Here is a 13941-nt window from a genome sequence, read left to right as displayed (position 1 = left end):
AACTGTGACAAATGCTTCTTTTGAATAGCTTCACTCCCTGCCTCACCACAACCTTGTCTCATTCAGAAGAAATCTTTCCTCTGTACCCTAACTGCCGATGGCCTACAGTCCCAAGGAACCAGGACTGAAATCAGAGTTCGGCCCTTGACTTGCATGGCCAGCTTGTGTAACCTCTGTGAAGTTAGGTTACCACACACAGAGGAGCTGCATTTGTAATGTTAACTGAAATGGAAACATTTTGTAAACTGTTCAACACGATTCAAATGATGGGTGTGTTTATATGCAGGAATCATTGAGACAGCGAGTCTTGAAATGTGACAACTTTCTCAAGGTTATATCATAATTGTGTCTATCATTTACTAGTTTTAGGATCTTGGTCAAAATCTCCTTTCTGAGCCTCAGTTTCCTCAGCCATAAAATGAGAATAACAACAGGGTTTCCCACTTGTGTGATCTCTGCTGGGATCATGTAAGTGCCATGAGGACAGGCTCTCTGGTGTGTCTTTCCTTGGGCCTTCGCACAGTGGGGGCTTAGCATATGTGTAGTGAGTGGATGCAACAAGCAGAGGGGCTGGTTTGTTGGGCTAATGTTTCCCCAGAGAATCCCTACATCAGAGTCACTTGGGGGTTGGCCAAAACCCAGGTTTCCAGGCTATACTCCAGAGTCTCTTCGGGTAGAGCCTAGGAAACTGCATTTTAGACTTTCCTGAGGTGGTCCAAAGGGACTTCATTGTCAACCCAAGCTAGGTAAGCTATGGGCTGTGGGTTGGTAAAGGTAATGGTAGCAGAGTGAGATGAAACCGGCAGTCATCTGAGCTGTATAAGGGCACAGATTGGCTCTGGGAAATGTCTTCTCATCCATTCCCGACTCCCATCCCCTCTTGGCAGAAAATAGAAGCTAGAAATCTGGATTGCTGCAGGACAGCACTTCCCTAAGTCTACCCACTGGGGGAGATATCACCAGCATGATGAAATTCAACCCACCTTAATTCATCAACCAAGCACAATCCATTGGGACCTACTCTGTGCCAGGCCCTGTGGCCTTGGGTGGATACGGCAGGGCACACAGGGAAATCCATGGCCACTGCCTTCAAGTTGCTCATAGTCCAGTTGGAACCAAGCCTAGTAGTATAGGATGAAGTCCAGAAAGTGCAGAAAGAATGGCAGGAAAGGCTCAGGGTGGGGGCGAAGAGGAGCCAAGCTTAGAGCTGGTGCTAGGATTTTTTTTTTTTTTTAAGATTTTATTTTTTCATGTGAGACACACACAGAGAGAGGCAGAGATATAGGCAGAGGGAGAAGCAGGCTCCCTTAGAGGAGCCTGATGTGGGACTTAATCCTAGGACTCTGGTGCTTCTCCCTCGGCCTATGTCTCTGCCTCTCACTCTCTCTCTCTGTCTCTCATAAATAAAATCTGAAAGAAAGAAAGAAAGAAAGAAAGAAAGAAAGAAAGAAAGAAAGAAAGAAAGAAGAAAGAAAGAAAGGAAAGAAAGAAAAGAAAGAAAAAGAGAAAGAAAGAAAGAAGCAAGAAAGAGAGAGAAAGAAAGAAAGAAAGAAAGAAAGAAAGAAAGAAAGAAAAAGAAAAGAAAAGAAAGAAAAGAAAAGAAAAGAAAAGAAAAGAAAAGAAAAGAAAAGAAAAGAAAAGAAAAGAAAAGAAAAAAAGAAAGAAATTAAAAGGGCAGCCCGAGTGGCTCAGCGGTTTAGCGCCGCCTGCAGCCCAGGGCCTGATCTCGGAGTCCTGGGATCGAGTCCCACATTGGGCTCCCTGCATGGAGCCTGCTTCTCCCTCTGCCTGTGTCTCTGCCTCTCTCTCTCTCTCTCTCTCTCTCTCTCTCCCTGTGTGTGTGTGTGTGTGTGTGTGTGTGTCTCATAAATAAAATCTTAAAAAAAAGAAAAAAAAGAAATCCTAGGACCCCAGGATCATAACTTGAGCCCAAGGCAGATGCTCAACCACTGTGCCACCCAGGCATCCTTGGCGCTAGGATTTAAGAGAGCACAGGCCTATTAAAGTCTTAAGAGAACTATGTTCACCATCACCACTACTTTAACACCCAGGGGGGCATTCCTCAACACAATTTAACAAGGGAAAATAAGCAAAGGTAAAGAATTGGGAAAGGAAAGGCAAAATCCTCACTATTTCTTTTTTTTTCCCCTCACTATTTCTTGATGGCGTAGTCCCCTCCTAATTGTGGGGGTACATCCCAAGACCCCCAGGGGATGCCTGAAATGGTGGGTAGCACCGAACCCTTTCTATACTTTGTTTTTTCATATATATATATATATATATACCTGTAGTAAAGTTTACTTTATAAGTTAGGCACAATAAGAGATTAATAACAACAATAATAAAATAGAACAATTATAACACAATACTGTTAATAGAAGTTATATGAATGTGAGTGATCTCTCTTAAAGTATCTACAATATTTATCCTTCAAAGCAGAAATCATTTGTCCACATTCGGGATCCCTGGGTGGCGCAGCGGTTTGACGCCTGCCTTTGGCCCAGGGCGCGATCCTGGAGACCCAGGATCGAATCCCACGTCGGGCTCCCGGTGCATGGAGCCTGCTTCTCCCTCTGCCTGTGTCTCTGCCTCTCTCTCTCTCTATCTGTGTGTGACTATCATAAATAAATAAAAATTAAAAAAAAATAACATTTGTCCACATTCAACTCCTCAGTTTGTCACCCATAGACCTGACTACACCTGCCACAGACTCACCTTTGCTCTTTGTCACTGCAGTTTGGTCTCAGGTTGCCACAGCATCAACCTTAGCCCTTATTCATGAGAAATTAATTGCTTGGCTTTTCTTTCTTTCTTTCTTTCTTTCTTTCTTTCTTTCTTTCTTTCTTTCTTTCTTTTTTCTTTCTTTCTTTCTTTCTTTTCTTTCTCTCTCTCTCTCTTTCTTTCTTTTTTTTTTCCTCTAAGTTGCTTGGTTTTTCTGATAGTTTGGGTCTTTGGTATGTGTTCTTGCAACTCCTGGGTGCCCTTCTGAATGCCCTTTTTAATATTGGCCTCTTCCAGTAGCTTCTTGGCATTCCTATTAAGCGTTTTTGTGACAAATTTAAAGTGTTTCTCCATATTTGAAACAATGCTGTGGCTTCTCTGGGAAAGTGGCAGCCTGGGACAGTGGCTGGATTTGGTAGTTGGGTGGTTGGGGATGGCATGCGCCCTGAGCTGGCAGCCAGCTTGACTTTGTTGAGTACTTCACTGCTTGTTTTATTGTAAAGCTTTAATAATTACAAGTGTGGTGGTAGCACATGAATAGGCAGACATCTATAACAGATTAGAAAGTCCAGAAACAGATGTATATATATAATATACTTATCATATACTTATCATATACATACTTCATTTATCCATTCATCTGTTGATGGACATTTGGGCTGTTGCCTCTCTGTGGCTATCATGATAATGCTGCAATAAACATTCGGCACATAGATACATATGGTCTTATATGTATCATATCTCATATGTATATGAATTTAGTATATGATAAAAAGAAATCAATATAAATGGACTTTGAGCTGAGCAGATAGATGCTGAACCTCCCCTATGATAAGAGAAATGTGCATGAAAACTACAATGAAAAAAAAAAAAGAAAACTACAATGAGAGATTATTTCTCACACATCAGCATGGCAACGATCCAAAAGTTTGATCACATGCTCTGCTGGTAAGGCTGAAGGGACTTTAAAATTGCATTTGTTCTTGTTCTTTTAAAAATGTCTTTATTGATACATAAATCACATACCATACAATTTACCCATTGAGAGTGTACATTCATTCAGCTTTTAGTATGTTCATACAGTAGTGCATCCATCACCTCAATTGATGTTAGGACATTTTCATTACCCCAAAGGGAAACCCTGCACTCTTTACTCATCAATTTCCAATCCCTGTCTCCATCTACCCCCACTCCAGACCTAGGCAACCAGTCATCCACTTCCTTTCTCTATGGATTTGCCTATTCTGGACATTTCAGATTCATGTGGCCCTTTGTGAGTGGCTTCTTTCACTGAGCATGTTTTCAAGGTTCATCCATGTTGTAGCCAAGTAACATTTGTTTTATTGCCAAGTAACATTCTGTTACATGGATATATATCATATTTTGTTTATCCATTCATCTGTTGATGGGTATTTGGGCTGTTGCCACTCTGTGGCTATCATGATAACACTGTAGTAAACACTCATCCACAAGCTTTGGCACGGACATATTTTTATTGCTCCTGGATGTGTGCTAGGAGTGGAAGTGCTGGGTCCTACCGTAACAACATTGGCCCTTTCTGGGAATGTGAAGTGGTTGCACCACTTTACACTTTCAATAGCAATGTATGAGAGTTCTAATCTTATACCCTCACCAACACTGACTATTGTCCCTATTGAAGAGTGTCAGAAGCTGGCTGAAGAGGAGCATTACAGATCATCTGATCCTGTCCTGTGACGAGGAGGAAGGGACTTAGATAAAGGAGGGCAAGCGACCTGACTTCCCAGGATTTGTAGATGGCATAGCCTGGATCAGGGCCTGGCTTTCAATATCTCTAAGGATATTTTCTTCTTTTGTGTTTGATCGTACTTGGTTGTATTATTCTAATGCATGTTTACCAGCTATGACCTTAGGAAATACTGCTTCTCTTTGACCCACATTTCTTATAGATTCTTAGGCTGGAGAAAGGAAGAGGCAGCCGTGCCCTTGAAGTTGCCTTCCAGGGTTTGAGGAGTTAGGACAGCAGAAGGAGGTGATATGCAAGCTGCTTACCGTCTCCACAGGGATGACATGATGCAGAAGGGATGCAGTCAGCTCAGAGGAAAAGCTGTCAGGAGGAATGCTGAGACATTTGATACCCAGTCAGGGAGATAACATATGATTTCAGGAAAGGCATCAGAGGGTTTAGGGTGGTGGTAGTGCAACCCCCATCCCCAGGCAGGAGAACAGATTTCAGCCACTCTAGAGTACCACCACCCCCAACCTCCCCACTCCAGGCCAGCTTCCTTGCCATCCCTGCTCCTTCTTTCAGTTCCCTCTGTTCTAGCCAGCAGAAGGGGAACCTTTTAACAGGCCCGTAACTGTGAGTTCTCATGAAAAGCGATGGAAGAGAAGCAATGGATTGGAGCAAAGCCATGCCAATGGCTTTCACTCTGGTTCTGACCTGGGATGGCAGCCAGGATTTCTTTGCTTGCTTGACTGCTAGTGGGTGCTCCGTAGTCATATTCCCCACCACCCAAGCCTTCCAGAAGGCAAGTTGAGCAGGTATTTCACAACAGCAAGTCTCAATCCCAACCTGTGGTGAACATCCCCGCACCACATCTAGGACAAAATGTGTTACTTAATAATCTGGGTTTAAAGGGATTTCCAGGAGCACCTGGGTGGCTCAGTCAGTTAAGTGTCTGCCTTTGGCTCAGGTCGTGATCCCAGGGTCCTGTGATCAAGCCCTGCATCAGGCTCCCTGCTCAGTGGGGAGTCTGCTTCTCCCTCTCCCTCAGCCCCTCCCCCTGGCTTGTGCTCTCTGTCTGTCAAATGAATAAAAGATTTTTTAAAAAAAGGATTTCCAAAACTCTCCCTTAAGTAACAATTTTCTCCACCTGCATTGTCTTAAGCAATTCCTGTTGACCCAATTCCAATTTTGCTCCACATCCTCAGTGTGGATAAGGGCCCATTCTGAGAAGCCACCTTTCACACAGTGATAGGATTCTTGGACAAGCCAGGGTCATCTTCAGTCTGGCAGTTTGTTGCCTGGATTCTGAAAAGCACAGATCTTTCATCATCAGGAAGGTAGTGGTGTTAGTACCTTTGGGGCTAAGCCTGTCAAGTGTCTTAATAATAAGGAACCAAGTGTCAAAGGAAGCACCTTCACCTGAGAAAAACTTGGGGATATCAGTGTCTACGAACCATTGGCAGACAGGTGGAACCTTTCTATCACCTCAGACTTCCCTCCTCAATACTTGATGGAATGTGTGAAAGGCTCCGTTGACCCTGTTGAGATAACCATCCCTTTTGGAGAAGGAAACAGAAGGATTTGGGGTTTATTTGTTAAGCTTCCAGGATTGCCATACCATGGGAACTTTACTTAGAAGGCAGAGTTTCATCCTAGCTTTTTCCCCACTTAGCATCACCATTGTCTTTACCAAGAGCTCATGAAGTTAATGCCATATGATCTCTGATCTTTAGAAGCTTATCTGTTCCTTCTAGGAACATTTATGAAGAACTTACTTCATGCAAGGAACCCTGGAGATACAAGGATAAATAAGAAACTCTCAGTTTAAGATTTTATCTGTCTGATAGAGCACACTCATGCAGTGGGGAGAGGTAGAGGGAGAGGGAGGAACAGACTCCTCACTGAGCAAGGAGCCTGATGTGGGATTGGATCCCAGGATCCTAATATCATGACCTGAGCTGAAGGCAAATTACTTAACCAACTGAGCCAGCAATGGCACCTAGAAACTCTCAGTTTAGATACATAAATCCATCATTCCATCCATAAATCCATCAAAGAATGATGGATTTTAGTTAGATCATACTTAAAAAAAATCAAGATAGATGTCACATAATTAAGACATATAGATCAATGGAACAGAATAGAAGACTTGGAAATGAACCCACAATTATATGGTCAGTTAATCTTCAACAAAGCAAGAAAGAATAGACAATGGGAGAAAGACTGTCTCATCAACAAACAGTGTTGGGAAAACTGGACAGCTACGTGCAAAAGAATGAAACTGGACCACTGTCTTACACTATACACAAAAATAAACTCAAAATGGATTAAAGACCTAAGTTTGAGACCTGAAACCATAAAAGTCCTTGAAGAAAGCACAGGTAGTAATTTCTCAGAGATTGGCTGTAGCAACTTTTTTCTAGATGTCTCCTGAGGCCAGGGAAACAAAAGCAAAAAAATACTATTGAGACTACATCAATATGAAAAGCTTCTGCACAGTGAAGGAAACAATCAACAAAACTAAAACTTACGGAATTGGAGATGATATTTGCAAATGACATATCTGATAAAGGGTTAGTATCCAAAGTGTATAAAGAACTTATGGGCAGCCAGGGTGGCTCAGCGGTTTAGCGCCGCCTTTGGCCTGCAGCATGGTCCTGGGGACCCAGGGTTGAGTCCCACGTCAGGCTCTCTGTATGATGCCTGCTTCTCCCTCTGCCTGTGTCTCTGCCTTTCTTCTCTCTCTCTGGGTCTCTCATAAATAAATTTAAAAAATATTTTTAAAAAGAACTTCTAAAACTTAATGCTCCCCAAATAAATAATCCAATTAAAAATAGGCAGAAAGGGCATGTGGATGGCTCAGTAGTTGAGCTCTACCTTTGGCTCAGGTTGTGATCCTAGGGTCCTGGGATCGAGTCCTGCATCAGGCTCCTGTGGGGAGCCTGCTTCTCCCTCTGCCTATGCGTCTGCCCCTCTCTGTGTGTCTCTCATGGATAAATAAAATCTTTAAAAAATAAAAATAAATAAAAATATGCAAAAGACCTGAAACCATAAAAGTCCTTGAAGAAAGCACAGGTAGTAATGCCTTCAGTTCAGGTCATGATATTAGGATCCTGGGATCCAATCCCACATCAGGCTCCTTGCTCAGTGAGGAGTCTGCTCCTCCCTCTCCCTCTACCTCTCCCCACTGCGTGAGCGTGCTCTATCAGACAGATAAAATCTTAAACTGAGAGTTTCTCATTTATCCTTGTATCTCCAGGGTTCCTTGCACGAAGGTATAGGCAGGAATGTGGTGAAAGGGGACCCTTCGTGCACTGTCAACGGGAACACAAACTGGTGCAGCCACTCTGGTAAACAGCATGGAGGAGGTTCCTTAAAAAGTTAAAAATAGAATTATCCTATGATCCAGCAAATGCACTACTAGGTATTTTCCCAAAGAATACAAAGCACTAATTCAAGGGGATATATGCACCCTGATGTTTATAGCAGCATTATACATAATAGCCAAATTATGGAAGCAGTCCAAGTATCTTTCGATTGATGAATGGATAAAGAAGATGGGTGGGTGTGTGTTCATGTGTGTATAAATTTATATATACATGGAATATATATACCACATTACCACATATATGTAGATACATGACACACATATGTACTTATACACATACATGTATACACACATATATGTGTGTATATATACACATGTACACAATAGAATATTCAGCCAAAGAAAGGAATGAAATATTGCCATTTGCAATGACATGGATGGAGCTAGAGAGTATAATGCTAAGTGAAAAAAGTCAGAGAAAGACAACTACCATATGATTTCACTCATATGTGGAATTTAAGAAACAAAACAAACAAGTGAAGGGGAAAATAGAGAGGTGGCAAACCAAGAAATACACCCTTAGCTATAAAGAACAAACTGATGGTTATCCAAGGGAAGGTGGGGGTGGGGAGATGGGTGAAACAGGTGATAGGGATGAAGGAGGGCACCTGTTGTGATGAGCACCGGTATACAGAAGTGCTGAATCAGTACATAGTACACCTGACCCTAATATTATGGGTATGTTAACTAATTGGAATTTAAATAAAAACTTAAAAAAATCAATATAGATGTATGAATCTACTACATGACTATCAAAAGCTGCCACTGAAGATATTCCCTACTCCATTATTTAATTCTCCAAAAGAAGCAATGTATTTTGTATTAGGGTACAGGTGCGAAATTCTTATAAAGATTAGTGTACAGTTTTCCTCTTTGGAAGAAGTGGTATGCTTTTTTTGTAAAATGCAAAAAAATTTAGGCAATCCATTATGGTCTCTCCCCCCTGCCTTTTTGCTCAAAGCTAAGCTTAATGCTCAATAATTACACTTTGGAGGATTTTTTTCTATTATACAGCCCTATATAAAAAATGATATATATATAAAGATGTTCAGTGTGACACTTTTTAATCTCTAAGGATTAGAAACAAATTAAATATCCATCAATAGCGACTGGTTAAATAAATTACGGTACATCCAGTAGTGAAACATTTTTCAGCCAGTAAAGGAATAAGGCAACTTTGTGTGTACTCTCCAGAAGTATTGCGTGAACAAAACAATGTGTGGAACATATGTGTGTGTGTGTGCATGCTGTTTATGTATGCATAGGATAATATATAGAATATTAGACTATTGCAGGAAGAATATCTAAGAAACTGGTTACAGTGGCAGCTTCTGGTGAGGTGAACTGGGCCACTGCGGGACAAAGTAGAAGGAAAGCTATCTTTTTACTATAGTGCCTTTTTCTGCCTTTTGAATTTTGTACCATGAGTAAATTTTACCTATTCAGAAAATTACAGAACTGTTCAAAATTTTAAAAATAAATTCAATGCCCATTCACAGGAAATATTAAAGATTTGTAATTAGCTCTCTCTATAACTAGCTTTCTACTTCTCTAAATCAGATTAATTTCAACTCCTTTGAGAAGTCTTTGTTTCCCCTGAAACTGTAGGCCAATTTTTCCGTGTTCATTCTTCAGGATAGAAAGATCCATAGCTTTCATTAGATTATTAAAGGTAACTCTGATTAAGAACTAGTGCCCTGTCTCTTCTTTTATATTTATTTATTTATTTATTTATTTATTTATTTATTTATTTATTTATGTTAACAACTTTCCATGTTCCCAAAGAAAAGCAATGGTGGTAAAATATCTGGTTCTTTTCTCTTTGGATTACAACTTAAAACAGAAGGGAAGGTATTTACTGAGTGCCGGATGGTTTCTGATCAGTTTTTACTTATTTGCAGTTGTATATCTCCTTGATTGGAAGCTGCTTCAAACTCTTTTGAGATGGAGACTGGCTATAGAGTATCAATAAACAGAACCAGATATTAAAATTTAAAGCAAGAAATAAGAGAGACTAAGATGCTGGCTTGAATGATTAGGGACTGATATCTAAGTTGGACCTGAGAACCCTCGGCTCCAGGTAAACCTGGCCAAAGGAAAGGTGACTGTTTACTTTCTGGTGGTACGAAGGCCCCTTTGGCTACAGGAGCCATGGCATTTGTCTGTTCAAACCTGATGTCACTGGAGGCAATGAAGCATTTCCTAATATTTGTTCTTTGGCTAAGGTAATACACCCACATACTCTCTAAGAATATTTACCTAGGTGGCTGACTCCTCTAAGCTGCGCAACCCTATAGACTGCTGAATATTTTATGCCACAGCAGCTTGTTTTTTGTGCCTCTCTACCCACTGGCAGACATGTTTTCAGTTTTAAGTGGACAGAGTCCATCAAAAGGTTCTAGGAGAGACCCCAAACATGGCAGGCAGATGTGTCTTCAACCACAGAGGTTGAAGGTGAACTACATTGATTGCTAATGGGAGTGCTTGCATTAGAAATTTTGGCAAACAAAAACAACAGCGATTAATATTTAATATGTTAAGGTGCTATAATCATTACATTTTTATTGTGTTTTCTCCTCTGACCTTTTCCTCTACCTTTGGCAGTGTCCTATCTAATGACTAGATATTATCTCAGAGCCCTTCAATTCAGATGCTACTGTTTTCCATCAGAAGACATGGAGGCATAGAAATGTTCAATGTTCAGGGGATCCCTGGGTGGCTCAGCAGTTTAGCGCCTGCCTTCGGCCCAGGGCATGATCCTGGAGTCCTGGGATCAAGTCCCACATCGGGCTCCCTGTGTGGAGCCTGCTTCTCCCTCTGCCTGTGTCTCTGCCTCTTTCTCTCTCTCTGTATTTCATGGATAAATAAAATATTTTTTTTTAAAGAAAGAAATGTTCAATATTCAGCTTCAAATTACCCAGCTATTTAGTGGCAGAACTTGATTTCAGTGCTTGGTATACTAACTGAGTCTGCAAAAAGTATAGAATGTGCTGGTGTTGATGAATGCAGGGTGGGCATTAGGATTGTGAAGGAACACACAAGAATGAGCTCAGCCTCTATTAGCTGTGAATAATGGATTAGATTGTGTGTGCGTGCACACAAGTGTGCAGGTGTTTTAATACTGAAGGGAAAACAGAACATGTTTTCTCTAAAATATGAGTCATTTTTTCAAGAAACACTTATTGTATGCCAGATACAGTGGTAGCTACAAGGGATACAAAGATGAATAGGACATGCTTCTTGCCCTATTTAATAAAGTAATCCTATATAGCTTTGATTTTCCAAATGAGAAAGTATGAAGGAGGAGAATATGAAATTGCATTTATGATGGGAATGCATCTAGGGAAGAGAAAGAAAGGCACTAGAGGTAAATAGTCTAATATTTTGTTACAATGAATTGATTCCCCTTTAAAGGGAATTTGATACCTATTGTGAGATTATCCAAATTAGATACTTTTTAAGTATGGTTCTTTTGAGAGCAGGTGATTCTGACTATGTAAGCTTGTTACTGAACAACCCCCAGTCTACGAAAATGATACATGATACGGTAAGGCTTACAGCTGATGTTCATGACCTTGAGAATCTGAATATGGAACAGAGGAATAGGGTGAAGGTGGGAGGAGTAGAGACAGTTTAATTTTAAGTTTTGTCTGCAGCCTGAGTCTTTCAGATTTTCTTTCAGATTCTAGGTCCCTGAATATTCTGCATGGTTGAGGAGTGTCCCTTTTATAGGTATAAGTGACATCATCTTTATATATGACTGTCTACTGTTTCTTTGTAAACATCTTATGCAATTAGTAGAATTATTTACTTTTGGAGGAGAAAAAAAAGGCAAAAAAAGACCTCACTGATCATCTAGCCTACCTCTTCTATTTCATAAGCAAAGAATATAGGCCTCAAATAACAGAAGTGACTTATTTCAAACTCTTCAGTTTCTGGAAAAATCCAGGCTTCCCGAGACTTCGCTGGGTGCTGCAGGTGTGTTTGGAAGAGCACAAATTCTCTTTCATTAGTGGGGAACAACGCTGGGAGAGGGCTACTGACAGGAGGACTGGAACTCCCATTACTTCAGCCTCTGCTCTCAGGCTGTTCGTCTTCTTGGAAAAAATTGAGCAGTCTGCCTTTGGAGCTGAGGACACTGACCTGAAATGTAGTTACACAGCTTAAAGCCTCTGGTGAGGAAGATTCTGAGGAGCTGCTGTGACCACGGTATGCATACAAGTAAGACTTTTATAGACGAAAAGGTACTCATTCAAGAGGATGAAATGCCTGAAGGAAAGGTGAAATTCCATGCCCCAAAGACCCTGGATTGTTCTAGCAATGTTCGCTTCACTGCTTTTGCTGCAGGATACGGGTACCCTTTGAGAAGTGACTGTCCTGCTTGGTTGTCTGCCTGTGAAACTGAGGCTGCCTGTTGGTTTACTGTGAGATCCACAGGACCAGGCACGAGCCTGCCATGTAGCAGATATTCAGGAAGTAGCTGCTGAATAAGTGAAGGAAGAGGAATTGAAGAAAAATCTTTGTTTTTTGCCCTTAGGAGGTGTCCAACACTTGCTTTGAATGTATCAGCACCTTTCCCTGGTACTAAGGCCTCTCTGTTCTAAGCATTTAGAGCATTTGTTTTACCAAATTGATTTCAGAATCTTGATTATCTCAATCTGAAAGACGTAGTTGGAATTGCACACGAAGCTGAAGCAAACCACAGTCTGTATCCTGTCTTGCTTGCCTAAAGCCCCAAAGGGCCTGTAGGTGCATCTGAAAACCACCACCTTTATCCCTCATCCCCATCTACCCAGTGCCTGCATCCCCTCACCCAGCAAGCTTTTTGAGGGTCCTTTCTAGGAACTACCAAACTGCTAGTAATCCTGAAAACAATGGTAAATCTTAGTATTTTGCAACGAGACAGCTTTGACACGGTTGTTCATCTCCGGCTCACACGTTGATCTCGGGACTCTACAGTTTTAAGACAGTTAAAACGGGCTGGGTGCCTCCCAAGGCGATTCTGGAAGTTGCTTCCCGACAGACAGACTTCCCACCGGATTTTCCTCTTTCAGAACTCTGACTTGAGAGCGTCTCGCGTATTCACAGCGTCGTGAAGCCAAACCCCGTCCATCGGACAGGACTTACTGTCAATTGCTAGAAAAACAAGACTACAGAGGAGGGGGTGGCCCCCAAGGCAGAGTCCGCAGCCTTCGCGGGCGGCGCGGACCAGAGGCCCCGAGGAGCCGGCGCAGGACGTGGTTCGGGGCGCCCCTGCCGGGTCGTGCGAGCGGGGGAGGAGGCGGGGAGCAGAGGGGAGAAGCACGGCCTGGCGGTCGCTGGGGGGGCTCGGGCGCCCGCGGCCCCCAGCTCCCGCCCGCAGCGCCCACTCACCTGCGCAGCGCCCCGCGTCCCCGCTGCTGCGAGGTCCCCGCCGCGGCCCAGGCTCCTCTCCTCCCGGCGGCCGCCCCGACCAGCGCGCGGGGAGGGGAGGCTGGGCCCGGCTCCTCCGGTTACGGAGCAGTCACTGGCCCCGGCAGGCACGTGACGGGAGGAAAGTTTGTGTTTGCGTGCACTGGAGAGGGGCGGCTCCTCGAGGCCCACAGGAAGGCGTTTGGCCACATTCCGGGCTTTTTCCTCCCCTTTTTAAAAACTTCCTTCCTTCAGGGGCGCCTGGGTGGCTCCATCCACAAGGGGTCCGGTCAGGTCGTGATCTTAGGGTCCTGGAGGCTCAGGGCTCAGTGGGGAGGCGGCTTGTGCATTTCTGGATTCCCTCTTTCCCCAGCCCCCAGCCCCATTCTTGTGCTCTCTCTCTCCCCCCTCTCAAATAAATCAATAAATCTTGAAAATAAAAAATGAGGGGCAGCCCGGGTGGCACAGCGGTTTAGCACCGCCTGCAGCCCAGGGTGTGATCCTGGAGACCCGGGATCGAGTCCTACATCAGGCTCCCGGCATGGAGCCTGCTTCTCCCTCTGCCTGTGTCTCTGCCTCTCTCTCTGCATCTCTCTGTGTCTCTCATGAATAAATAAATAAAATATTTAAAAAATAAATAAAAATAAAAACTGAAAACTTCCTTCGTCTTCCCCAGCTTAAACTGTTGCTCTCCCGTTTGAGGCAGGTGCATTCAAAGATGTGGCTTTCAAAA

General features: G+C 42.8%; 1 protein-coding gene across 2 annotated transcripts in view; it reads right to left on the bottom strand.

The window, feature by feature from the left end:
• Positions 1-13339, bottom strand: part of FAXDC2 (fatty acid hydroxylase domain containing 2) — a 28102-nt gene extending 14763 nt beyond the window's left edge. Inside the window, exon 1 of one of the 2 annotated variants that reach the window (XM_077895774.1) lies at positions 13191-13339. The gene's annotated coding sequence lies outside the window, so the exon portion shown is untranslated. Of the gene's footprint in view, positions 1-4752; positions 4772-13190 lie in introns of those variants that run through there. The other variant, XM_077895775.1, reaches the window with a different exon arrangement.
• Positions 13340-13941: the final 602 nt, after the last annotated feature.

The sequence above is a fragment of the Canis aureus genome, chromosome 4 (genome assembly GCF_053574225.1).
Source record: "Canis aureus isolate CA01 chromosome 4, VMU_Caureus_v.1.0, whole genome shotgun sequence".
NCBI classification, from domain to species: domain Eukaryota; kingdom Metazoa; phylum Chordata; class Mammalia; order Carnivora; family Canidae; genus Canis; species Canis aureus.
This window is presented reverse-complemented; position numbering and strand designations above follow the sequence as displayed.